Source organism: Carassius carassius, chromosome 36 (assembly GCF_963082965.1).
Source record: "Carassius carassius chromosome 36, fCarCar2.1, whole genome shotgun sequence".
NCBI classification, from domain to species: Eukaryota; Metazoa; Chordata; class Actinopteri; order Cypriniformes; family Cyprinidae; genus Carassius; species Carassius carassius.
This window is the reverse complement of record NC_081790.1, coordinates 27,817,589-27,845,463: the sequence shown is the minus strand read 5'-3', so window position 1 is coordinate 27,845,463 and position 27,875 is coordinate 27,817,589. Positions and strand designations below refer to the sequence as shown.

Here is a 27,875-nt window from a genome sequence, read left to right as displayed (position 1 = left end):
TCAGCTGTTGAGAACTTGCATCTGCTTCGCTCCAGCAAGTCTTTAACTGATGCGATCACCAGTTCATCAATAAAACAACAATAAACGTGCTGGAATGGTTAAAAGTTGTCTCTGTTGTCATTGTGCAAAAACACATCTCACCTCATCTTCCTTGTTGATCTTTGCAGCAAGGATCAGAGAGGTGATGGCCATGCATTTGAGATATTTCAGTTGAGTCTGCAAAGAAAGAGGACTTTGAGTCTAGGCCATTCATCTTTTCTAGTGATAGGAGGAAGTGTGTAACCATTTAATTTACTTTGACTGCCGCAAGCAGGCTGTTAACAACACAGACTCCCAAAGCAAACGTCTCTGAAGAAAACTGGAACATGCTGCTCATTTTACGCAACCTTACGATCGTCTCATATGGTACTGAGGTAGCGGGGTCAAGTTGGTTTTGTTTTCGATATTCGTGACACATTCAGCGGTAAACGCCAATAACTCCAAAACGAATTGCCCTAAAAAAAAATCTGAGCAGTGTGACCGCCAAAAGGGCAAAGTTGATCATGTTTCACATCCTTCTTTTACTATATTTTCCCTCGATATAATAAGCACGGCCCCGTATTAGCCGTCGCAATGTGCAGAAAGCCGGGAGGGAACGCTCTCAGCAGAGCCTTCAGTTAGGGACCGTGGGGAAAGTGCAAACTTTCTTCGTTTTTTGCTATAGCTCAGTATGTGTTTTTGTAATAGCTTTTTAGTTAAAGGGCATTTAGACATGAAACCAGTGTCAATCAAAAGTGGGGGACAGTGGACATTTTTAACAACCTTTCTTTTTACCACTACTGGTAGAAAAGGGAATTGCATGTCCAAAATTAACCTTCTTTTTGTAATAACTTTCTACAGCAGGAAGATAGAGACATGAAACCAGTGTCAATCAATAGAGGGAGAGAGTGGATATTTTTCACATACTTTAATTTTACCCCAAGTGGCTGATTAGGGAATTGCATGTCCAAAATTAACATTCTCTTTGTAATAACTTTCTACAGCAGGGACACAGAAACATGAAACCAGTGTCAATCAATAGAAGGAGAGAGTGGACATTTTTCACAATTTTCTTTCTTTACCCCAAGTGGCTGAAAAGGGAATTGCATGTCCAAAAATAACATTATTTTGTAATAACTTTCTTCGGCAGGAAGATATAGAGATGAAACCAGTATAACTCAATAGAGGGAGAGAGTGGACATTTTTCACATCCTTTCATTTTACCCCAAGTGGCTGATTAGTGAATTGCATGTCCAAAATTAACCTTCTTTTTGTAATAACATTCTTAAGCAGGGAGACAGAGACATGAAACCAGTGTCAATCTATAGAGGGGGACAGTGGACATTTTTCACAACCTTTCTTTTTACCCCTACTGGTATAAAAGGGAATTGTATGTCCAAAAGTATCCTTCTCTTTGTAATAACTTTCTACAGCAGGGACACAGAGACATGAAACCACTGTCAATCTATAGAGAGAGAGAGTGGATATTTTTCACATCCTTTTATTTTACCCCAAGTGGCTGATTAGGGAATTGCATGTCCAAAATTAACCTTTTTTGTAATAACTTTCTACGGCAGTGAGACAGATACATGAAACCAGCGTCAATCAATAGTGGGGGACAGTGGACATTTTTCACAACCTTTTTTTTCTTACCCCTATTGGTAGAAAAGGGAATTGCATGTCCAAAATGAAGCTTCTTTTTGTAATTACTTTCTACAGCAGTGACACAAAGACATGAAACCAGTTCAAATCAATAGAGGGAGAGAGTGGACATTTTTCAAAACCTTTCTTTTTACCCCTACTGGTAGAAAAACCTTCTTTTTGTAGTAACTTTCTTCAGCAGGAAGATAGAGACATGAGACCCGTGGCAATCAATAAAGGGGACAGTGGACATTTTTCACAACCTTTCTTTTTACTCCTACTGGTAGAAAAGGGAATTGCATGTCCAAAATTAACATTCTTTTTGTAATAAATTTCTACAGCAGGAAGATAGAGACATGAAACCAGTGTGAATCAATAGAAGGAGAGAGTGGACATTTTTCACTTCCTTTCATTTTACCCCAAGTGGCTGATTAGGGAATTGCATGTCCAAAATTAAGCTTCTTTTTGTAATAACTTTCTACAGAAGTGAGACAGAGACCTGAAACCAGTGTCAATCAATAGAGTGGGACAGTGGACGTTTTTCATAACCTTTATTTTTACCCCTACTGGTAGAAAAGGGAATTGCATGTCCTAAATTAACCTTCTTTTTGTAATAACTTTCTACAGCAGGGACACAGAGACATGAAACCAGTGTCAATCAATAGAGGGAAAGAGCGGACATTTTTCACAACCTTTCATTTTACCCCTAGTAGCTGATTAGGGAATTGCATGTTAAAAATATCCTTTTTGTAATAACTTTCTACAGCAGGGGGACAGAGACATGAAACAAGTGTCAATCAGTAGAGGGGGAGAGTTGACATTTTTCACAACCTTTCATTTTACCCCAAGTGGCTGATAAGGGAATTGCATGTCCAAAATTATCCTCCTTTTTGTAATAACTTTCTACAGCAGGGAGAGAGAGACGTGAAACCAGTGTCAATCTACAGAGGGGGACAGTGGACATTTTTCACAACCTTTCTTTTTACCCCTACTGGTAGAAAAGGGAATTGCATGTCCAAAATTAACCTCCTTTTTGTAATAACTTTCTACAGCAGGGAGACAGAGACATGAAACCAGTGTCAATCAATAGAGGGGGACAGTGGACATTTTTCACAATCTTTCTTTTTACCCCTACTGCTAGGAAAGGGAATTGCATGTCCAAATTAACCTCCTTTTTGTAATAACTTTCTACAGCAGGAAGATAGACACATTAAACCAGTGTCAATCAATAGAAGGAGAGAGTGGACATTTTTCACAATCTTTCTTTTTACCCCTACTGCTAGGAAAGGGAATTGCATGTGCAAATTAACCTCCTTTTTGTAATAACTTTCTACAGCAGGAAGATAGACACATTAAACCAGTGTCAATCAATAGAAGGAGAGAGTGGACATTTTTCACAATCTTTCTTTTTACCCCTACTGCTAGGAAAGGGAATTGCATGTCCAAATTAACCTCCTTTTTGTAATAACTTTCTACAGCAGGAAGATAGACACATTATGTCTATCTTTTTTTTTTTTTCACTCACTTCACTCACTCACTTCATTAAACCAGTGTCAATCAATAGAAGGAGAGAGCGGATATTTTTCAGATCCTTTCATTTTACCCCAAGTAGCTGACTAGGAAATTGCATGTCCAAAATTAACCTTCTTTTTGTAATAACTTTCTACAGCAGGGAGACAGAGACATGAAACCACTGTCAATCAATAGAACGAGAGAGTGGACATTTTTCACAACCTTTCTTTTTACTCCTACTGGTAGAAAAGGGAATTGCATGTCCAAAATTAACATTCTTTTTGTAATAAATTTCTACAGCAGGAAGATAGAGACATGAAACCAGTGTGAATCAATAGAAGGAGAGAGTGGACATTTTTCACTTCCTTTCATTTTACCCCAAGTGGCTGATTAGGGAATTGCATGTCCAAAATTAAGCTTCTTTTTGTAATAACTTTCTACAGAAGTGAGACAGAGACCTGAAACCAGTGTCAATCAATAGAGTGGGACAGTGGACGTTTTTCATAACCTTTATTTTTACCCCTACTGGTAGAAAAGGGAATTGGATGTCCAAAATTAACCTTCTTTTTGTAATAACTTTCTACAGCAGGAAGATAGACACATTAAACCAGTGTCAATCAATAGAAGGAGAGAGCGGATATTTTTCAGATCCTTTCATTTTACCCCAAGTAGCTGACTAGGAAATTGCATGTCCAAAATTAACCTTCTTTTTGTAATAACTTTCTACTGCAGTGAGACAGAGACATGAAACCAGTTTCAATCAATAGAGGGGGACAATGGACATTTTTCATAACCTTTCTTTTTACCCCTACTGGTAGAAAAGGGAATCGCATGTCCAATTTAACCTTCTTTTTGTAATAACTTTCTACAGCAGTGAGACAGAGACATGAAACCTGTGTCAATCAATAAAGGGGACCAGTGGACATTTTTCACAACCTTGCTTTTTGCCCCTACTGGTAGAAAAGGCAATTGCATGTCCAAAATTAACTTCGTTTTTTTTGTAATAACTTTCTATAGCAGTGAGACAGAGACATGAAACCAGTGTGAATCAATAGAGGGTGACAGTGGACATTTTTCACCACCTTTTTTTTTACCCTTACTGGTAGAAAATAGAATTGCATTTCCAAATTTAACTTTCTTTTTGTAATAACTTTCTAAAGCAGGGAGACAGAGACGTGAAACCACTGTCAATCAATAGAAGGAGAGAGTGGACATTTTTCACAACCTTTCTTTTTACCCCTACTGGTAGAAAAGGGAATTGGATGTCCAAAATTAACCTTCTTTTTGTAATAACTTTCTACAGCAGGGAGACAGAGACATTAAACCAGTGTCTATCAATAGAGGGAGACAGTGGACATTTTTCACAACCTTTCATTTTACCCCAAGTGGCTGATTAGGGAACTGCATGTCCAAAATTAACCTTCTTTTTGTAATAACTTTCTACAGCAGTGAGTCAGAGACATGAAACCAGTGTCAATCAATAGAGGGGGACAGTGGACATTTTTCACAACCTTTCTTTTTACCCCTACTGGTAGAAAAGGGAATTACATGTCCAAATTTACCCTTCTTTTTGTAATAACTTTCTACAGCAGTGAGACAGATACATGAAACCAGTGTCAATCAATAGAGGGGGACAGTGGACATTTTTCACAACCTTTCATTTTAACCTTCCAGTGGCTGATTAGAGAATTGCATGTTCAAAATAAAAAATTTTTTTTTTTGCTTGTGTTCATGTGAAGAAAGAAAGTCATAAAAATCTGGGATGACAGAGGTCAGTAAATGGTGATAGAATTTTCATTTATGGGTGAACTATCCCTTTGAAGATGTCAGGGCGTGGTAGAAACGGAGCAGTGGAAAGAACAGGGTCTGGGTCCAAGTGCAGGGAAGAAATTACTTTTTAATAAATGAGAACTAAAAGGCCAACAAGGCAAAACAAAACAGAAACAAATCACGGAGACAAGAGCAGACGCAGCCAAGATGCAAAAACACGAGTATCCAGGAACACTTACAAATCACAATTTACATTACACAATTAATACAGCCTGACAGAGTGGTGTGAGAGTGGAGAATATATACTCATTGACAATGGGCACCAGGTGTGTGTGTAAGTGTGTGAGTGGATGAAACAGCTGTGCAGAGTGAAGGTAATGAGTCCGGGAGCAATTGAGAAACACAGGTGGAGCAACTAAACAATAATGAGGTAACAAGATGGGTGGGGTCAAAAAAAGACAGGAGAGAGCACATGGCACCAAACAAACACAACACTCACAGAAAACAGTGACAGAAAGACACAAGACTGTGACAGAAGAGCAAGATGTGATAGAGAGGCTAGAAATATATTCCAAACAGAAAACAAGAATGTGTTCAATTAATGAGGAGAGTCATAGAATTAATACATACAAATTTTTAAAGTCCACTTTATTTGTGTTGTCTATTCAGCGTCACTGTCTAAAAGGACAATTAATCTTTACAATTTTTATTTTGGGCATTTATACAGTAGTTTTTCCTAGCAAATATTGATAAATTGTTATTTGTGACTAATTAGATTAATGAGAAAAAAATCCCACAAAAATATTAATAGTATTTAAATTCTCATCACAGATTTTATTTGCACTATTTTGTGCATTCAGTTTATCATAGCTAATGGCTCTATCAAAACAGAACAAATAAGGAATAAACTTTTTTTGTGGGGGAAACGCAACTTTGCTACCTTAATATGCTCCCTCAGATTTGATGGTGAACTTTTGAAGCCAGACATTTACCTGACAAAAGTAATAATTAAAGTAGAAATGTGTGTGTTTGATGCATGAAAACAATGATTATTAGTTCCCACGTCAGGCACACACGTTTGACTTTCTGTTTACCATATTTAATGTGCATAAGATAAAATAAAAATATAATGTACTTTTCAAGATTAAATAAAATTGTAAGGAGTAAAAAGCACTGTTTTTTTCCACAGAAATGTAAACGAGTAAAAGTACAAGTAGTCAGTTTAAAATGTATTTGAGTAAAGTACCAATCCCCCAAAATAATCCTTAAGTACAGTAATCAAGTAAAATGACTCAAGTATTTTACACCTCTTTTAATATGTGCTTACTACTAATAAATGGCTAATATTCTATAAATATGCATACTTATAAGCAACTGGTTAATAGACCCTGAAATATAGTGTTACTAATTATTTTAATTAATTACATGTATTTAATTTGCATGAGTGAATAGTTATTTTATTTGATTGTGGTTTGGTTACTACATATTACTAATAAACAGTGTTGGGGAGTAACTAGTTACATGTAACGGCGTTACGTAATTTAATTACAAAATTAATGTAACTGTAATTAGTTACAGTTACTAAGAAAAAATGAGTAATTAAATTACAGTTACTTATGAAATTTTGAACGATTACAAAGTGGATTACATTTGAATATTTACACACATCCACATACAGATTTAACTGATTTCTTTCCCAAATTGCACTGACTATTCTGAGACATACCGCCCTAATAATTTCCGGGATGCGGAAACACAAGTCTAGTTTGTAGAATCCAATCATAAAAACGGAATGCCTAACGCGGATGGAACATGCCACATTTTGGATGACTAAATCAAAAATAGGTCAGTACACTTGAATCAAAACATGACATGGACTAGTGTCTGTGAATATTAAGCCCCAAAAATGCAATAAATGACTCCTGCACGTTCTGCGTGTCTGTGGAAATCAGGCGCCGACCGGACACCGGGAGAACTGGGACAATTCCCGGTGGCCTGGCAGCCGATTTTGCCCGCTATTTTAATATCATTATTGTATAATTGCACGCCGAATGTACTAAAGCGATCATTTGCGAATCCGCCATTTGATAATTAAATCTCTAATAAATCATGAAGTGTTAGTCATGACTCGCACGCTCTCCGCGCCTCCGCCAAATGGTTTGGATCAGACTCAGAGTAATCAATGCGAAAGAGAGAGAATATAGTGGACTGTGGTAGCGCACAGCTGGAGCAGAGAAGCAGAACTATACTGTTCAGGGTTTCAGGTCAGTTTCATCTGTAAAGATGCTTTTTTGTCTTTGTTTTTTTTATTTATTTAATCAAGCAGCAGCACGTTGCTCATCAGTCATCACTCAAAATACTATATAAAGGACATCGTTATTATCTGTAGTAATGTTACAGTAGTAATTTAGCTGAAAAACAATCAGATTTTTTTTTATAGGTTTAGGGGGAGCTACGGACAGACAACAACACAACCCTAACGAAAATTAACGTTTTAATATATTACTATAAAAAGAGAAAATAGTTACTATTGTTTAACTGTGGTAACCAAAAATTTAAAATGTTTTTACAAATTGAGTTATTTAAAAATAAATACAAATCCATTTGCAAAAAACAAAACAAAACAAAGTTATTGTATATAGGCTAAAAAAAGCATGGTCAATTTTTGTAAGGGAAGAACATGACTCGTGTACAGTGTTAGGATTTTTCTATAAAGATATTGTAGTATTGTAGAGTATTGTATTGTAAACTATAGTTTTGTTCAATCAGTTCAATCAAAGTCATGAGAGGGATGGATAACGGCAAAATAAAGAGACTGAAGAGAAAAATGGAAGTGAAGGTGCAGTTCAGGAGAGAACTTTAAATTATTTTGCATGTCCCCAAATTAAAGATTTAAACATTTTTTTATCTCAGGTCCATACAAAAAATAGTTTTGTCCATGAATTTGTTTGTATGAGTTTGAATTTTCCAGTCTGAATTTTTTTCCCAGTCCGCCCCTCCTGTAAATTAATGGCAAAGACATGGTTTCATTTACTACACATAGGCCTACTGAAGCTCGCAGTGTTTTCAACCTCTGCCATCTCAATATAGGAGTACATGAGCACATAAACATAATTTCTAGAACTGTTCTGTGTCACTTCATGTGCATTAGAGCTGAAACAACGAATCGATTTAATCGATAAAAATCGATTATTAAAATAGTTGTCAACTAATTTAGTCATCGAGTCGTTGCTAAATAACTTTTATTTGCCGTAAGCGGCTCATTTCGTGCATATTTCAAATCTGCGGTGACCAAAGTGTGGCAGTAATGAGCCACCGGAGGTTTTACTCAGCCAGTACAGCAGGAGAAGTAGCGAATAGCCAATAGCTGGCCTCGTTTTATGTCACGTGCTTCCCGAACAGCGTCTCTGCAGCATTTAGCGTGATGTGGGAGTACTTTACTTTGAGCCTTCAAAAAAGAAGATTAACCTGTAAACTCTGCACTACTGAACTGTTTAAGGGGACGTTCACATATCGCGTCTTTTGCACGCTCAAGTTGGTTATTTCCAACACCGCACCGCATCGAGTTAAAAACATCTCAACTTTTCAGAATGCTGCAAGCGCATCGCGGGTCATGTGACAAGAACTAACCAATCAGCTTCATCCTTTCCCGTAACAACGTTAAAAGCTCAGTCAAGATGAAAGGAACAGCTGATCATAGTTGTATATGGATTTCCATTTTGAAATAAATTTAGTAGCAGAGCTACTGCAAGCGATTTTTAAAGCTGCAAATCCATTTATCCTTTGCTGAAATTTCCGCGTCTTCAAGGAGAGAGCACGTCATGGTTGCTTAGCAAAGGCAGACGCCTCAGGGGCGCTTCTGTCCGAACGCTTTGGAAAGGAGGAGAAAGCGGCGCGCCTAGCGTTTTCCACGCGTTTTTAGGCACGATATGTGAACGGCCCCTAAGACTTTTATTTGTGCAGATTCTCCAGTACAATGTTGTTTGCAAATGTTTAGTCGTAAAAGCTGATAACATTGCTTTTTAACAGTTAACATTTAAAGCTTTACAAACATGTTCTGTGATCAGTTTGTCGTTTACCAGTTCAAAATTCAGTCGTGCAGCCTAATTATGACTGAATGAGAGAGGTAAATGTTTAAAGATATTTGAAATGCACTTTTTTTCTAAGTATTCACTGCTCTTTTTCACACAGCAGGTTTTTTGTGTGTGACTGTCCAATTTTTTCTTCTGGACAACCTTCTGATGGATTTTACTTTAAATTGTGAGTTCCATTCAGGTTTCATGCCACTGGCACTTTATTCGAAGGATTGTTTACAATTTCACAGCAAAAGCTATAAAGCTGTTTCCCAGTAAATAATAAAATACAATGCACTGCAATTTTATTCTGTTTTATCCTTATTCTTCGTGAAAATATGTTCTGAAAGATTCCTTAATAAGCTTCGTTCGGGATGTTAAACTACTTTAGGAGCTCTAAGGACTGCCATGGTGAAAACATTATTTTAAATCTCCTTGTGAAATTTGCTAGAGTATGGGTCAGTGTTCTGATTGCAGAAGAGTTCGACAAAGGATTACTAACACAATAAAACAACTCCAGGTATATTTTTGATTAGGATATGACAGTGCAAAATGGTTAAAATCTCTTAAAAATCCATGCTGAAGGATAAAGACCATTTATTAATAATTTACTTGGGGAAAAAATGGAAACAACTAAAATATAAGTACATAAACCGATTAATCGATTAATCGTAAAAATAATCGACAGATTAATCGATTATCAAAATAATCGTTAGTTGCAGCCCTAATGTGCATTTTACTTATTTTGAGAAAACTATCATCATATCATATACAAAGAGACAGCAGTTTAACAAAAAACACCAATGTTTCAGGAGTTTATTACACAGAATACGACACATGCTTATTAGATAACTGTATTTGAGTTGATGTATATGCTTTTATTTATTATTCTTTAATTTTCACAAATTTAGAAAAGTAATCAAAAAGTACTCAAAAATAATTAGTTACATTACTTTAATAAAGTAATTGAAAAAGTTACACTACTATTACATTTTAAACAGGGTAACTTGTAATCTGTAACCTATTACATTTCCAAAGTAACCTTCCCAACACTGCTAATAAAGTGTTTTCACTTGAAACATCGTGATGGTAGTTCTTAAGATCTTAAACTTTTAAAGAACCTTATATTTTGTAGTTTCACACTGAAGCTAGGTTGTAGAAAAAGGTGCACATAGGAGACGATTCAGAAGGTATTTATTCCACATGACATAGGAAAAGGGTATCCACAGATAGCAGTCATGAGGTCAAAAACATTACCCGACAAAGTCAAACTAAAAGGACAAGAACGTAACTAGACAGAACAAATGAAATAATTAGCAACACCACAGGTGAACTTATGTAATCAAAATGTGAGACAAAATATAGGTCAAATGACAAAGTATGAAAGACAGACTAAGTCCAAACTAACAAATTGTGATAAGTAGAGTTAAGAGTTCATTATGCTTACAAAAACATAAAGGATAGACATAAACCATACACTGTTGACACAATGACAGGAGTTTTGTGTAAATATACAAAGTATATGCCAGGTGCATGTGGATGGGATAAACTCCACAAATTCCAAGTATTTGTTATTATTATACTTCACCATCATGTTGCTTTACTTCACTTCACTACATATAGCACAATCCTTGTCAACAATGTATGGTTTTATGTCTATGCAATTACAAATAAAGGTACCTGAAAAAAAATGTTATGAGACAACATTAAAATACATCTTTCTGATTTAGTGGATAGAACATGCTATCCACTTATAAAGAACACTGTTATATGTACCTATTTTATATTTATGATGGTATTTATATTTATTTAGATGGTAGAGTCAGAATTTGGCATAAACAGAATGAGAACATGGATCCATCATGCCTTGTTACCACTGTGCAGGCTGGTGGTGTTGGTGTAATGGTGTGGGGGATGTTTTCTTGGCACACTTTAGGCCCCTTAGTGTCAATTGGGCATCGTTTAAATGCCATGGCCTACCTGAGCATTGTTTCTGACCATGTCCATCCCTTTATGACCACCATGTACCCATCCACTGCTGGTTACTTCCAGCAGGATAATGCACCATGTCACAAAGCTCGAATCATTTCAAATTGGTTTCTTGAACATGACAATGAGTTCACTGTACTAAAATGGCCCCAAAGTCACCAGATCTCAACCAAATAGAGCATCTTTGGGATGTGGTGGAACGGGAGCTTCGTGCCCTGTATGTGCATCCCACAAATCTCTATCAACTGTAAGATGCTATCCTATCAATATGGGCCAACATTTCTAAAGAATGCTTTCAGCACATTATTGAATCAATGCAACATAGAATTAAGGCAGTTCTGAAGGCGAAAGGGGGTCAAACACAGTATTAGTATGGTGTTCCTAATAATCCTTCAGGTTAGTGTATGTCTGTCTGTCTATCTGTTTGTCGATACACTGGTCGGTCTGTCTGTCTGTCTGACCAAATGGTTAAAATAAAACTTTGATTTGTGATATTGTATTTTCAGTATTTAACCCCAAACAGCATTGCTCCCTGTGTGGAAAAGAGTGTCCAGTTGGAAACATGGCTCCTTCATTGAGAAATTAGTAATTAGTGAAGTGACATGACATTCAGCCAAGTATGGTGACCCATACTCAGAATTTGTGCTCTGCATTTAACCCATCCAAAGTGCACACACCATGAACACACACCGGAGCAGTGGGCAGCCATTTATGCTGCAGCGCCCGGGGAGCAGTTGGGACTAGGCCACAACTTCCCCATGAAGATGAGGTATTATACAATCTGTAGAGCTGAAATGTTAAATTATTTCAACTAAATAGATAATTATTATGCCGATAATTAGTATGCAGTTAATACAGAAATGACTTTACATCAAATATTAAGTAGTATTTTGTATTAGGTCAATACAGATCAAAAGGTTTTATTATTTTTACTATTTGTTCAATTGTCTATATTTCAATTTGATGATTTTAAGCTGAAATTACAATTAATATCTTAATAATGGAGTAATAAAAGAATGAATTACAGTTTATTTTTAACTTAATATGTTGTTACGCTGTCTGGTCTCTGTTTCCCTGAGTCTCCACTAGTGGTCTCACTTCCCCATAGGCACCTCACCGCAGGCACTACAATTCCCACAAAGCCTTGTCCCTTCATCACAGTAATTGCACTCCTGTTAATTGCACTCAGGTCTCTTCACTTGATAGTCATTACCCTGCCTATATTAACCGGTCTGTTTCTGTTTGTTTTCATGGAGTCCTTTCTTTCCGTCACCCAGTTTCCTCGCCTTCCGAGTTTCAAGTTCTATTCCTGTTCCTATTCCTATTCCTGTTTGTTTGTTTGGATGGATTTTTGGTTTTGACCCCTGCTTTTTGGATTCTGAATTTGGATTACCCATTAAACTCACAGTGCGTTTGGATCTCTCGTCTCCTGTGTTTCCCTGGTTTCCCGAACGTAACATATGTTCAATATAATTAAAAATTAAGTTTACTTGTGACAATTATTATTTCCACTAGATTCAGTGCAGCAACTGTAAAAAATGGTACCACTCTGTCTGTCTCGGAATGAATTAAAAAGAGGTACAAAAATGGAAGACGAGAAAGTGATTGTGTGTTTTCTATATGTAAAAAGTACTTTACAAGTGTAGGTGTTAAAATATATTGTTTACTCTTGAATGTTTTTTTGTTGTTGTTTTTGTTTGGATCAGCTCCTTATAAATGTTAAAATCAGTAAATTTTAAAATCAGTATAAATTTTTGATCAGTGTATAAATACCAGTTCAGTCAAAAAGGCTATTGTACTGTTGGCTGTTGTCGTTTCAAATTAGTTTACAGTATTAACAGGATAATTCTGCATTACATAAATTTCGTAATTGTCAGGATGTAAATAAGGTACAATTTGTAAATGCAACTACCTTGTGCAACAGTAAGGATTAAATGTGAGGTTGTGTAAGTTGATCACTGTCCGCCTCTATTAACTGACACTGCTTTTACATCTCCCTGGTGGAAAATGCCATTACTAAATTAAAGTACAAAATGCTTCAAGCTGCAATGACGAGCCCAAGTCACTAGTGCAACCACCATCCTCTAGTGTCATTGGGAAAGAGGTGTGCATGCATTGATATTAACCGTTTGGCAGTCTGGTTTACAGCAGGTTACAGGGTTACAGCAATGAAATGGTTAAACACCATGCACACAGACAACAAATTATAAACCTTTAATAATGGTTTACAATAAGGTTTAAAGGAACACTCCCCTTTTTTTGGAAATATGCTCATTCTCCAACTCCCCCAGAGTTAATAAGTTGAGTTTTACTGCAGTGATATCACTGCGACTGCTGCGCTCATGTTATGGCTGCACCGTTCCCTGATTATTACACCGGAATGAGTATAGTTTTTAATCATATCGGCCTAGAAAATCACAACTTGACATTTTCCACCGGTCTTAGTACACAATATAACTACAAAAGAGGAAAGTTTTAAACTCTTTGGTCATTTCTGAATGCCATGCTGCTGGTCTCAAAACCTGAGATCGGCTGAATGGATTCAAAAATGGTATGAACTGGGAGTTTGAGAATGAGCCCATTTCCAAAAAAGTGGATTGTTCCTTTATTATGTTAACAGTACTTAACTGTGCATGTTAACTTGAACAATATGTTTTATAGTATTAATTCTATAATTACATACTAAAAATACATTATTAACTTTCAGTTGTGTATCTGTTAACATCAGTTAATGTACCGTGGATCAACATGAAGAAAAATAAATCAAGTAACATTAAAACATTAAAAGATTGATAAATGCTCCAAAAATATATATTGTTCATATTCAGTTAATGTATAGTAATGCATTAAATAGTGTTAACAAATTAGACCTATTTTTTAAAATACTACCAAAACTTGTAATTATGTAAAAACATTATTTAAATTATTTTAATGATCTAGTAGTGCAGTAATAATACTATACTTACAGTACATACTAACATAATTTATGTATTTGTTGGTCATTGTATCTTCTAGAATCCATCTAGTGAACAACTACAGTATCACAGCCTTCATCTGTCAACTAAAATGTCTGATATGAATTTGAGCAGCACAGAATTGGTGCCAAGTAATGTCCCAAAACCAAAAAACAATTGAAAAATGCATTTAAGTATTCAAACATTAGATATTTATCAAGATCCTTGTGTTATTTATTTAAACCCCCCATAAAATGTAAAATATCAGTAAACTTAAAACTGTATCATAATTATAATTTTTTGGGTACTTTCCAATGGCTGGTGGCTGCCCCGAACCGTAACCTCTAAATTTCATGTTATAAAATAATTTTTAAATGTTAAATAATTTTTTATTTTAAAAACAAATTTTGGATTTTTTTTTTAAATAGTGATGTTCGAATATATATATTATATATATATATATATATATATTATATATATATATATATATATATATATATATATATATATATGTGTGTGTGTGTGTGTGTGTTTATCTTTTATATTTTATTTGTAAATTTGCAAATGTTTTGCTGTATTGGCCGAGATTGATTTTAACTACACCCCTACATTTATGAACAGGAAATATTAATGTGTCCCTCTCTTTTACATAGCTACATTTTGATTAGATATGTCCCATAAGTTTGAGGCACATGATTTCAAAATCTTAAAATCTGTGTGTAACTTTAATGTTACTGCCAAACACCTGTTTTTCTCCAATTAAGCTCTTTTTTGGTTTTTATTCAATAGCTTTTAGCTTTTATATGTGTTAGACTTTAAATATTGTAAAATGTTAATAGTTATTGATTTACTTCTAAAAACCTTTTAAAAAAATAGAAAAAAAGAGTAATGTATATATATATATATATATATATATATATATATATATATATATAATAAATAAATAATAATAAATTAATTAATTAATAAAATAAATGTATTATAGATAATAAATAAATAAATACAAATAATGTTGTGTTGCCAAAAAAAAAAAACCTACTAAAAGTAAATGAATAAAACTAAATAAAAATTTCTGTCGTAATGTGAAAGTATGTTTTGATCAACCGGTATGTTGAAACAAAACTGTTGAAGAAAAGTCATTTTTATTTCCTACCAGTAGGGGTAAAAAGAAAGGTTGTGAAAAATGTCCACTGTCCCCTTCTATTGATTGACACTGGTTTCATGTCTCTGTCTCCCTGCTGTAGAAAGTTATTACAGAAAGAAGGTTAATTTTGGACATGCAGTTCCCTAATCAGCCACTTGGGGTAAAAAGAAAGGTTGTGAAAAATGTCCACTCTCTCCCTCTATTGATTGACAGTGGGTTCATGTCTCTGTCTCCCTGCTGTAGAAAGTTATTACAAAAAGAAAGTTAAAATTGGACATGCAATTCTATTTTCTACCAGTAAGGGTAAAAAAAAGGTTGTGAAAAATGTCCACTGTCCCCCTCTATTGATTCACACTGGTTTCATGTCTCTGTCTCACTGCTATAGAAAGTTATTACAAAAAGGAAGTTAATTTTGGACATGCAATTCCCTTTTCTACCAGTAGGGGCAAAAAGCAAGGTTGTGAAAAATGTCCACTGATCCCCTTTATTGATTGACACAGGTTTCATGTCTCTGTCTCACTGCTGTAGAAAGTTTTTACAAAAAGAAGGTTAAATTGGACATGCGATTCCCTTTTTTACCAGTAGGGGTAAAAGGAACCCTTACGAAAAATAACCATGGTTTTATTATAGTAAAACTGTAGTAACCCATGGTTTTTTGGCGTGTTGACTACCATTTGTATAACCACAGATTTACTACAAATACCATGGTTAAACTATGGTTAATTTAGCAAAACCATGGTTAATTTGTGGTTACCATGGTTTAACTATAGTAACCATGGTTTTTTGGTTTTATTTGTAGTAAAACCATGGTTAATTTTCATAAGGGAAAGGCTGTGAAAAATGTCCACTGTCCCCCTCTATTGATTGACGCTGGTTTCATGTCTCTGTCTCCCTGCTGTAGAAAGTTATTACAAAAAGAAGGTTAATTTTGGACATCCAATTCCCTTTTCTACCAGTAGGGGTAATAAGAAAGGTTGTGAAAAATGTCCAGTCTCTCGTTCTATTGATTGACAGTGGTTTCATGTCTCTGTCTCCCTGCTGTAGAAAGTTATTACAAAAAGAAGGTTAATTTAGACATGCAGTTCCCTTTTTGTACCAGCAGGGGTAAAAATAAAGGTTGTGAAAAATGTCCACTGTCCCCGTCTATTGATTGACACTGGTTTCATGTATCTGTCTCACTGCTGTAGAAAGTTATTACAAAAAGAAGGTTAAATTTGGACACGCAATTCCCTTTTCTACTAGTAGGTGTAAAAAGAAAGGTTGTGAAAAATGTCCACTCTCTCCCTCTATTGATTGACACAGGTTTCATGTCTCTGTCTCCCTGCTGTAGAAAGTTATTACAAAAAGAAGGTTAATTTTGGACATGCAGTTCCCTAATCAGCCACTTGGGGTAAAATGAAAGGTTGTGAAAAATGTCCACTGTCTTCCTCTATTGATAGACACGGGTTTCATGTCTCTGTCTCCCTGCTGTAGAAAGTTATTACAAAAAGAAGGTTAATTTTGGACATCCAATTCCCTTTTCTACCAGTAGGGGCAAAAAGCAAGGTTGTAAAAAATGTCCACTGGCCCCCTTTATTGACTGACACAGGTTTCATGTCTCTGTCTCACTGCTATAGAAAGTTATTACAAAAAGGAAGTTAATTTTGGACATGCAAGTCCCTTTTCTACCAGTAGGGGCAAAAAGCAAGGTTGTGAAAAATGTCCACTGTCCCCCTTTATTGATTGACACAGATTTCATGTCTCTGTCTCACTGCTGTAGAAAGTTATTACAAAAAGAAGGTTAAATTTGGACATGCAATTCCCTTTTCTACCAGTAGGGGTAAAAAGAAAGGTTGTGAAAAATGTCCACTGTCCCCCTCTATTGATTGACACTGGTTTCATGTCTCTGTCTCCCTGCTGTAGAAAGTTATTACAAAAAGAAGGTTAATTTTGGACATCCAGTTCTCTTTTCTACCAGTAGGGGTAAAAAGAAAGGTTGTGAAAAATGTCCACTCTCTCCTTCTATTGATTTACAGTGGTTTCATGTCTCTGTCTCCCTGCTGTAGAAAGTTATTACAAAAATAATGTTAATTTTGGACATGCAGTTCCCTTTTCTACCAGCAGGGGTAAAAAGAAAGGTTGTGAAAAATGTCCACTGCCCCCCTCTATTGATTGACACTGGTTTCATGTATCTGTCTCACTGCTGTAGAAAGTTATTACAAAAAGAAGGTTAACTTTGGACATGCAATTCCCTCTTCTAACAGTAGGGGTAAAAAGAAAGGTTGTGAAAAATGTCCTCTCTCTCCCTCTACTGATTTGAACTGGTTTCATGTCTCTGTGTCCCTGCTGTAGAACGTTATTACAAAAGAAGGTTAATTTTGGACACTCAATTCCCTTTTCTACCAGTAGGGGTAAAAAGGTTGTGAAAAATGTCCACTCTCTCTCTCCACTGATTTGACTCTGGATTCATGTCTCTGTCTCCCTGCTGTAGAAAGTTATTACAAAAAGGGTATTTTGGACATGCAATTCCCTAATCAGCCACTTGGGGTAAAATGAAATGAAGTGAAAAATTTCCACTCTCTCTCTCTCTACTGATTCGCACTGGTTTCATGTCTCTGTCTCCCTGCTATAGAAAGTTATTACAAAAAGGCAGTTAATTTTGGACATGCAATTCCCTAACCACAGATTTACTACAAATACCATGGTTAAACTATGGTTAATTTAGCAAAACCATGGTTAATTTGTGGTTACCATGGTTTAACTATAGTAACCATGGTTTTTTGGTTTTATTTGTAGTAAAACCATGGTTAATTTTCATAAGGGAAAGGCTGTGAAAAATGTCCACTGTCCCCCTCTATTGATTGACGCTGGTTTCATGTCTCTGTCTCCCTGCTGTAGAAAGTTATTACAAAAAGAAGGTTAATTTTGGACATCCAATTCCCTTTTCTACCAGTAGGGGTAATAAGAAAGGTTGTGAAAAATGTCCAGTCTCTCGTTCTATTGATTGACAGTGGTTTCATGTCTCTGTCTCCCTGCTGTAGAAAGTTATTACAAAAAGAAGGTTAATTTAGACATGCAGTTCCCTTTTTGTACCAGCAGGGGTAAAAATAAAGGTTGTGAAAAATGTCCACTGTCCCCGTCTATTGATTGACACTGGTTTCATGTATCTGTCTCACTGCTGTAGAAAGTTATTACAAAAAGAAGGTTAAATTTGGACACGCAATTCCCTTTTCTACTAGTAGGTGTAAAAAGAAAGGTTGTGAAAAATGTCCACTCTCTCCCTCTATTGATTGACACAGGTTTCATGTCTCTGTCTCCCTGCTGTAGAAAGTTATTACAAAAAGAAGGTTAATTTTGGACATGCAGTTCCCTAATCAGCCACTTGGGGTAAAATGAAAGGTTGTGAAAAATGTCCACTGTCTTCCTCTATTGATAGACACGGGTTTCATGTCTCTGTCTCCCTGCTGTAGAAAGTTATTACAAAAAGAAGGTTAATTTTGGACATCCAATTCCCTTTTCTACCAGTAGGGGCAAAAAGCAAGGTTGTAAAAAATGTCCACTGGCCCCCTTTATTGACTGACACAGGTTTCATGTCTCTGTCTCACTGCTATAGAAAGTTATTACAAAAAGGAAGTTAATTTTGGACATGCAAGTCCCTTTTCTACCAGTAGGGGCAAAAAGCAAGGTTGTGAAAAATGTCCACTGTCCCCCTTTATTGATTGACACAGATTTCATGTCTCTGTCTCACTGCTGTAGAAAGTTATTACAAAAAGAAGGTTAAATTTGGACATGCAATTCCCTTTTCTACCAGTAGGGGTAAAAAGAAAGGTTGTGAAAAATGTCCACTCTCTCCTTCTATTGATTTACAGTGGTTTCATGTCTCTGTCTCCCTGCTGTAGAAAGTTATTACAAAAATAATGTTAATTTTGGACATGCAGTTCCCTCTTCTAACAGTAGGGGTAAAAAGAAAGGTTGTGAAAAATGTCCTCTCTCTCCCTCTACTGATTTGAACTGGTTTCATGTCTCTGTGTCCCTGCTGTAGAACGTTATTACAAAAGAAGGTTAATTTTGGACACTCAATTCCCTTTTCTACCAGTAGGGGTAAAAAGGTTGTGAAAAATGTCCACTCTCTCTCTCCACTGATTTGACTCTGGATTCATGTCTCTGTCTCCCTGCTGTAGAAAGTTATTACAAAAAGGGTATTTTGGACATGCAATTCCCTAATCAGCCACTTGGGGTAAAATGAAATGAAGTGAAAAATTTCCACTCTCTCTCTCTCTACTGATTCGCACTGGTTTCATGTCTCTGTCTCCCTGCTATAGAAAGTTATTACAAAAAGGCAGTTAATTTTGGACATGCAATTCCCTAATCAGCCACTAGGGGTAAAATTAAAGGTTGTTAAAAATGTCCACTCTCTCCCTTTATTGATTTGAACTGGTTTCATGTCTCTGTGTCCCTGCTGTAGAACGTTATTACAAAAATAAGGTTAATTTTGGACATGGAATTCCCTTTTCTACCAGTAGGGGTAAAAGTAAAGGTTGTGAAAAATGTCCACTGTCCCTCACTATTGATTGACACTGGTTTCATGTCTCTGTCTCACTGCTGTAGAAAGTTATTACAAAAAGAAGGTTAATTTTGGACATGCAGTTCCCTAATCAGCCACTTGGGGTAAAATGAAAGGTTGTGAAAAATTTCCACTCTCTCCCTGTATTGATTGACAGTGGTTTCATGTCTCTGTCTCCCTGCTGTAGAAAGATATTACAAAAAGAAGGTTAAATTTGGACATGCAATTCCCTTTTCTACCAGTAGGGGCAAAAAGAAAGGTTCTGAAAAATGTCCACTGTCCCCCTCTATTGATTGACACTGGTTTCATGTCTCTGTCTCACTGCTGTAGAAAGTTATTACAAAAAGAAGGTTAATTTTGGACATGCAGTTCCCTAATCAGCCACTTGGGGTAAAATGAAAGGTTGTGAAAAATTTCCACTCTCTCCCTGTATTGATTGACAGTGGTTTCATGTCTCTGTCTCCCTGCTGTAGAAAGATATTACAAAAAGAAGGTTAAATTTGGACATGCAATTCCCTTTTCTACCAGTAGGGGCAAAAAGAAAGGTTGTGAAAAATGTCCACTGTCCCCCTCTATTGATTGACACTGGTTTCATGTCTCTGTCTCACTGCTGTAGAAAGTTATTACAAAAAGAAGGTTAATTTTGGACATGCAGTTCCCTAATCAGCCACTTGGGGTAAAATTAAAGGTTGTGAAAAATTTCCACTCTCTCCCTCTATTGATTGACAGTAGTTTCATGTCTCTGTCTCCCTGCTGTAGAAAGTTATTACAAAAAGAAGGTTAAATTTGGACATGCAATTCCCTTTTCTACCAGTAGGGGCAAAAAAGAGGTTGTGAAAAACGTCCACGGTTCCCCACTATTGATTGACACTGTTATCATGTCTATATGCCCTTTAACCAAACAACTATTACAAAAACACCGCCTACTGAGCTATAGCAAAAAACGAAGAAAGTTTGCACTTTCCCACGGTCCCTAACTGAAGGCTCTGCTGAGAGCGTTCTCTCCCGGCTTTCTGCACATTGCGACGGCTTTCACGGGGCCGTGCTTATTATATCGAGGGAAAATATAGAAAAAGAAGGCTGTGAAACATGATCAGCTTTGCCCTTTTGGCGGTCACACTGTTTAGATTTTTTTTTAGGGCAATTCGTTTTGGAGTTATTGGCGTTTACCGCTGAATGTGTCACGAATATCGAAAACAAAACCAACTTAACCGCGCTACTGAGGTGGGCTGATATCTGAACCCCGAAAGCACACAAAACATGGCAAATGTTGAGCTCACATTTGATTCTGTCACCTGTGTTCCCTCCTGAGAAGACCAGCTTGGACCACACAGCGTGACTTTCCTGGTCTTGCTGGTTAAAGTAGTTCAGAAGCCTGCAAATGACAAATATGCTTCCACCTGAATGCAACCGTTCATAAGGACTGGTGCTCTCCAAAGACGTCTTTCTCTTGCCAGGGTGTTGAGCAAAAGTGTGCCCAGGCGCTGATTCTCTTCCTCACCAGAAGGTTTCATGGCTGCTTTGGAAACTAGCCTTTTCCACTGGAAGCAATGCCTGTCTAAGAAATTTTAGTTCAGTGATTTAGCAGATGCTTTAATGCCAATCGCATGCCCTTGCATGTAGATAAAAACAGTCTTTCTGCAGCAAATCAATCAAGGTGTGCGGGTCTTAGATCTTGGTAACCTTTTAGTGCATTTGCTCTAGTTTGAGATCTTGATTTTGGGGTGCATGCAATGCAAAATGGTTCCAACATCAGGCCTACAGCACAGTTTTTACAATCACTGTTTACATTTGAATAAAACGTGTTGGTATTTACAGAAATAAACAAACGCACGACATTTTAACTTTATCAACAAGCCTATCAGGAAGCAGAAAACATCATATGGGCGGGTCAATTTGCATCAACTAGTAAACAAAGCCACGGAAAAACTTTGGGGCATGAAAATTACCTTTGAAAAAAGAAACACGGATCCTGTCATTTGAGTCTACTGCATAAATGTGCAACACAAAAACAACTCAATCACCCCATGTCTGAAAAAACGCATTGTTTTACACAACAACGAAACTGATCTTAAAATGCGTTATTTGAAAACAACTTATATACTTAACAGGTATAAAAACAAGCTTTATACATACACTGGAGCATCCACACTAACACAAAATCCGTTTGACCCCGTCCACGTATTTGAGCACACGCTGTTGGCACCGCCCACATTTGTGACATCACGATTAGTCGATCCCGCCCTCACCCACCTACTGAAATGTGTTAGTGCAGTGGTTCCCAAACTTTTTCAACTCGCGGCCCACACAACCAAACATATATGTTTGCGCGGCCCATTGCAAAAAAATAAATAAATAACTGACCCGGCTATTGTTGGGTTAATAACTTAGTACTCAGAAGCTAGATTGTTAACTGTATTTAATGAATGAACTAGGGCTGTGGCTGGGAGATATGAAAAAAAACATCGCGATTTCTTTTATCAATTTTGCTATTTCGATTTTAATCACAATTTTGACGCACACATATATGCTTTACAGTCATAAATGCATTCAGGATGAATTTGAAACATATTTCCAAAAGAAAAACAATTAGAGCTTTATCAAAAAGTTGTAACGTCTCTAGAACAGACATTAGTCAAAATAATCATTATAGTAAAGGTGTAACAACATTTATAGACTTTTAACATTTATAAAAAAAAAAAAAAAAATTATATATATATATATATATATATACAGTATGTGTGGCAGTGGGCAGGTCTAAAGGACCTGTACGGGAGAGTAAGACGACCCCGCCCTACCACGAGTAATAGGGGCTCACCATGGGGAAGTGACAGTACCCCTTTGCCTCCCAACTATGGGTCAAATAGTAGATGTCAACTCGGCAGCAGGAGTTGGCAGCTGTTGTAGAGCATGGGAACATTTTCCTGGTTTGGTCTACCACAGCTTTCTTGGTGGGCGGAAGATCCTTTGCGGGACAACGGTCAGCGAGTATCAGGCCAAGTTAGTAGGCTACTGCGGGGCAATCCTGCGTTGCTCTTGACTGTCGTGCTTGCACTCCGTCGGATTCAGTGGCGTAGGACCCAGAGGGAGGCGGTTGTCCTGGGCAACCATCCATTTTCTGTTTCTATGCCCCGGCACTCGGTGCTATAGCATGCATGAAAAGTCAAATATATCTTCAACGACTGGCAAATCGGGAGCCCTTGCAGCCAAGGGCTGTCGTTGCTCGGCAGGACACGCGTGTAAGGCAGGCACGGTCAGGTCGATATTCTGCAAGTGCCTCCTCTTCTCTGACATTGGCGTGTTGGAATATCAGAAGTCTTGGGGTGCACTCAGACCTCAACAGTGCTCCACGGAAATCAGCCGTCATTGATTGCGAACTATCTCGCCTCAGAGTGGATATTGCTGCTATAAGTGAGACTTGGCTGTTGGGTAGTGGTTTGGTGCGTGAAAGGAACTACACCATTTTCTGGTGTGGTCATCCAGATGGCCATCGTCCGATGCATGGAGTCGGCTTTGCTGTGCGGAACACCCTGCTGTCCACCGTCTCTCAACCAACTGCTTGCTCTCCACGTCTAATGTCCCTGCGAATGTCACACACGGCTGGTTTTCTCAATCTCCTCTCTGCCTACGCACCCACTCTTGACGCGACTAGTGAGGAAAAGGATGCCTTTTATGCCCACATTAGTGAGGTCATTCGTTCCGTCCCGGCTGGGGAGGATTTAGCTCTGCTTGGGGACTTCAACGCCAGAGTTGGAGGGGATGTCACTGCCTGGAGGCCGATCTTGGGGAATTTTGGGTTTGGTAGCATTAATGACAACGGCCAACGTCTCCTTGAATTGTGCGCTGCTCATGGACTATGCTTACCAAGTTCCTTCTCATCTGGATCCATCAGATCCAAGGTTACCTGGATGCATCCTCGGTCCAAACACTGGCACCAACTTGATCACATTATAGTCAGGAGGTGCAAACTCAACACTGTAAAGAGGTACAGGAGTATGCACTCTGCAGACTGTAACACCGACCACGCCCTTGTCCGTTGCACTCTAAAATTCACCCCAAAGAAGATTCACAGTGCCACTCCAAAGCCCACGTCAAAGCTAAACATTGAGCTGATGCAGAATCTTAAATATGTGACAAGTTTCCATGCACGTATGGAGGGCCTTGACTTCAGAGTTGACGGAACTCCTGAAAACATCTGGGCCGAGCTAAGAGGTTCCATGACGGAGGCTGCATCTGAGATCTTTGGGTTTTGTAGAAGAAAACAGCCGGATTGGTTCCTTGCAAGCTCTTCTATTCTGCTCCCGGCCCTAGCTGACAAGCGTAATGCCCGTCTCAGTGTTCTTCAAGACCGAAATGATTACTCCATCACTCACTATAGTAAGGCCAGGAATGAAGTGAAGCGCCTTACACGCCAGGCCTACGAGAAGTACTGGCAAGACCTCAGTGAAAAGGTAGAACGGTGTGCAAGTACTGGGGACATACGCGGCATGTACAGCGGTATCAATGAGGCACTGGGTCCTACAGTGAAAAAAACTGCATCGTTGCGAGCCACTGATGGCTCTGTCATCAACGATCTCCCAGGCCAGCTTGGTAGATGAGTCGAGCATTACAGCTTGCTGTATGGCACTCCGATGGACGCTGACTTGAACGCTGTTTCTGCTGCTGTACCACAACTACCTGTCCTCAACAAGCTCGATGTGGAGATCTCAATAATGGAAATTGAGCGCGCGATTGCAGCTCTGAAGAACAAGTCACCGGGAAGCGATGGAATTCCAGCGGAGCTACTGAAATGTGGTGGGGCAGCATTGGTCAAGCGGCTCCACTGCTTGTTTCGAAGCTGTTGGCAAAACAAATGCATCCCTAGCGAACTTAAGAATGCAAACATTGTAACTCTTTACAAAAGTAAGGGTGACAGGCAGGACTGTAACAACTACCGAGGCATCTCGCTCCTCAGCCTTCCGGGAAAATGCCTTGCTCGTATAATCCTCCCAAGACTGCGGCGCGTTGCTGACCAGGTGCTGCCGGAGAGTCAATGCGGTTTCCGTGTTGGTCGTTCAACCTTGGACATGATTTTTTCGATACGCCAGCTTCAGGAAAAGTGTGCAGAACAGCAACGCCCATTGTACATTGTGTTTGTTGATCTGACTAAGGCTTTCGATTATGTGAGCCGCTCTGGTCTCTTCCACGTTCTGCAGCGACTCGGCTGTCCAGCAACTCTTTTGGCAATACTCAAAGGCTTCCATGATGGGATGCGGGCAACCGTGCAGTTCAATGGTGCCCGCTCAAATGAGTTTGATGTCTGTTGCGGAGTAAAGCAGGGGTGTGTTCTCGCCCCCACCTTGTTTGGCATCTATTTCTCGGCTGTGCTGCAACGAGCGTTTCCTGATCCGGTTGGGGTTCTGCTGCAAACCAGGTATGACGGCAACTTCTTTAGCTTGGCTCGCCTGAGGGCCAGAACCAGGGTGAAGCGCGTCCTTGTGCGTGAGCTGCTCTATGCAGACGACGCTGCCTTCGTAGCTCACAATGAAAAAGAAATTCAGGAGATGTGTAATTCTTTTGCCGCTGCCTGCACAGAGTTCGGACTAACCATAAGCCTCCAGAAGACAGTAATGACGGCTCAGAACGTTCCTGCTCCCCCTCACATCACCATCAATGGCACAGTGCTGTCGGTTGTTGAGAAATTCATCTATCTTGGCTCAACCTTGACAGCAAACAACAACCTTTATGCTGAGCTGAATACCAGGATCGGTCGTGCCTCAACAACCTTTGGGTGGCTCCAGCATCGCGTCTGGAACAACATCCACCTTTCTCTTAAAGTAAAGGTGCGCGTATACGAGTCCTGTGTGCTATCCGTTTTGTTATATGGTAGCGAAACGTGGCCAACATACCGGCGGCAGGAGCACAAGCTAAATGCTTTTCACTTCTGCTGCCTACGACAGATCCTTGGCCTGTTATGGAAGGACCGGGTTCCGAACACCACCGTGCTGAAGCTCACTAACAGCAGTGACATGTATATTGCATTACGTAAGAGGCGTCTCAGATGGATCGGCCATGTTCGTCGTATGCCAGATGAACGTCTCCCAAAGTCCATCTTCCATGGGGAGTTAGCTGTGGGATACAGCCCTCGTGGCCGACCAAAGCTCCGCTTTAAGGATGTCACTAAGCGGGACATGAACGTCTTTAACATCAACCCTGACCGATGGCATCACCTTGCGGAAGACCGAGCAGCTTGGCGGTCTGCGCTGACAGAGGGCACAACTCTGTCCCGTCACGCTTACACCAGTTTCTGCACAGAAAGACGGCATGCTAGGCACCGTTCAGATCGGCGCTTGCGCTGTAAAAGGCTTTGATGATGATGTGTGTGCGGTGCAGAAGCAGTAGCAGGCACGTGCACACATAGACATGAAAGGGGGCTTGAGCACCTGCCCTTTTTATTCCTGGAGAGAAAGTGCCCTTTTTTCTGGGATGCTTTTTTTATTTTTGAAAAATAATATATATTTCTGTTTGCACACAGCTTCCCTGTCAAACAAATATATTTATTGAAATATAGTATGTAAATATCAGGTCAGGAGTTCTGAAGCACTCCCTCTCCCCCGATTGTTAAACCCGATTGTATTGCTTCCGCTAAAGAAAATAGTCCGCTCCGTCTCTACGGTTAGAATCCTGTGAGTCCATAGCAACGCTCTGTTTTTCATGGCAACGGTCTGTTATACTCCGCACAGCGGTCTGTTGGTTATAAGCAGACCGCATTCTACATTGGAATTCAACCAAGCCATGTAATAAAATAAGTTAATAAAATAAGCATATATCACCACCAGGTGATATGCTTTAGTTATTTTGTTTATCCTATTTACCTGCATTTCCCTGTCACTTAGATGCAAATGTGCGCATTTTAACTAGTTGACGCCTAATTTGCATACAGAACGTCCCCAGTTATTGACTTACATCAAGAGTCTTTCCCCCTGAAATTTAGAAATCTAAATTGGTGAATTTAGAAGAAATCCACAGATGCAAACAGATGGAGGATACACTCTAAAAAATGTAGTAAATCTGAGTAACTGCATCTGGTACATTAATAAATAAAACTGAGTAGAAATAATTTAACATTAAACTTTAAAAATAACAATATTTATAAATTAACTATTTAAGTAATTTAACTTTTTTTATTTCCTCGAAACCTTTATAAAATAGTATTCCATACCACCACAAATACATACATGACAATGGCTTTTATTTAATTTTTACTCAATTATTTTGGTAAGTTTAATTTTAAAGTGTTATGTATTCTGATAACACCAAAATAATTAAAACGATGTAGTGCCTTGTGCAAAACTAAACAAATTATTAGTAAAACACGCCCCTCTGTTTGATGCAGTTATTTAGGTTATTCTAAATATGAAGAGTTCAGATGAAAAATCCTCTAAGTGCCATCTGAAATTTCCTTCAATAATGATCATTTTTATCAAGCTTGTATGTTTATGTTCACTTATTTCACATTACTGGCAATGAAAATTACCTATTAATTGTCATTTAAGTTAAATTACTAAACTTAAATACGAGCTTGAAAAAAAAAGCTCATAAGAAAATTTCAGATGGCACTTAGAGGCTTTTGCATCTGAACTCTTCATATATACTTGAAACTAGTAGCATAGAAAATGTTTTCAAAACATGCACATTGTGGAATGGTTTCCTTTGCTGCTCTATAAACCTAGTGAATACTAAGGAGACCATGGTTTCTGTGAACTGATTATTTTGTAGACATTTTTTGAAAATGAAACAATTGCGTGAGTTTGAGGAAGATAAAATTAATTAACTTTTTAAATAATTTTTTTTAAAGGAAGTCAGAGTTGCGTTAATATATATATATATATATATATATATATATACATATATATACTTTTTTGTAAAAAAAAAAAAAAAAAAAAAACCTAATTATGAGAAGTGCCCTTTATTTCACTTGAGCCCCTGCCCCTCAATGTCTGTGCACGTCCCTGAGCAGCAGAGAGAGCGCATTATTGCATTATATGCACGAGCGCGAATCTCTCCGCTCCCAAGCAGATTTCCTTTTGCTCTGTCACAAAACCAGACGTGCTTGCTCAGATACACACTGCTCTCACCAGGAGAGAGTGTGCACACTTAAAACGTGTCTCCTCTCACGTAAACTGCGTCCTGTGCACTCACAACTCTCTCTATGCTCATGTGCTAGATATGAATTTTTTTCGCACGTTTTT

At 38.1% G+C, this 27,875-nt stretch overlaps 1 long non-coding RNA gene across 2 annotated transcripts; it reads right to left on the bottom strand.

The window, feature by feature from the left end:
- Nucleotides 1-88: 88 nt before the first annotated feature.
- On the bottom strand, nucleotides 89-21,659 carry LOC132117525 (uncharacterized). 2 transcript variants are annotated; one of them, XR_009425766.1, is made up of 4 exons: nucleotides 21,594-21,659; nucleotides 20,887-21,198; nucleotides 296-386; nucleotides 89-216 (listed from the first exon to the last, which is right to left on the bottom strand). It is a non-coding gene; the product is annotated as an uncharacterized LOC132117525 (long non-coding RNA). The 2 variants fall into 2 exon arrangements; XR_009425767.1 differs by lacking the exon at nucleotides 21,594-21,659 and adding an exon at nucleotides 21,328-21,445.
- Between the last annotated feature and the right edge of the window lie 6,216 nt (nucleotides 21,660-27,875).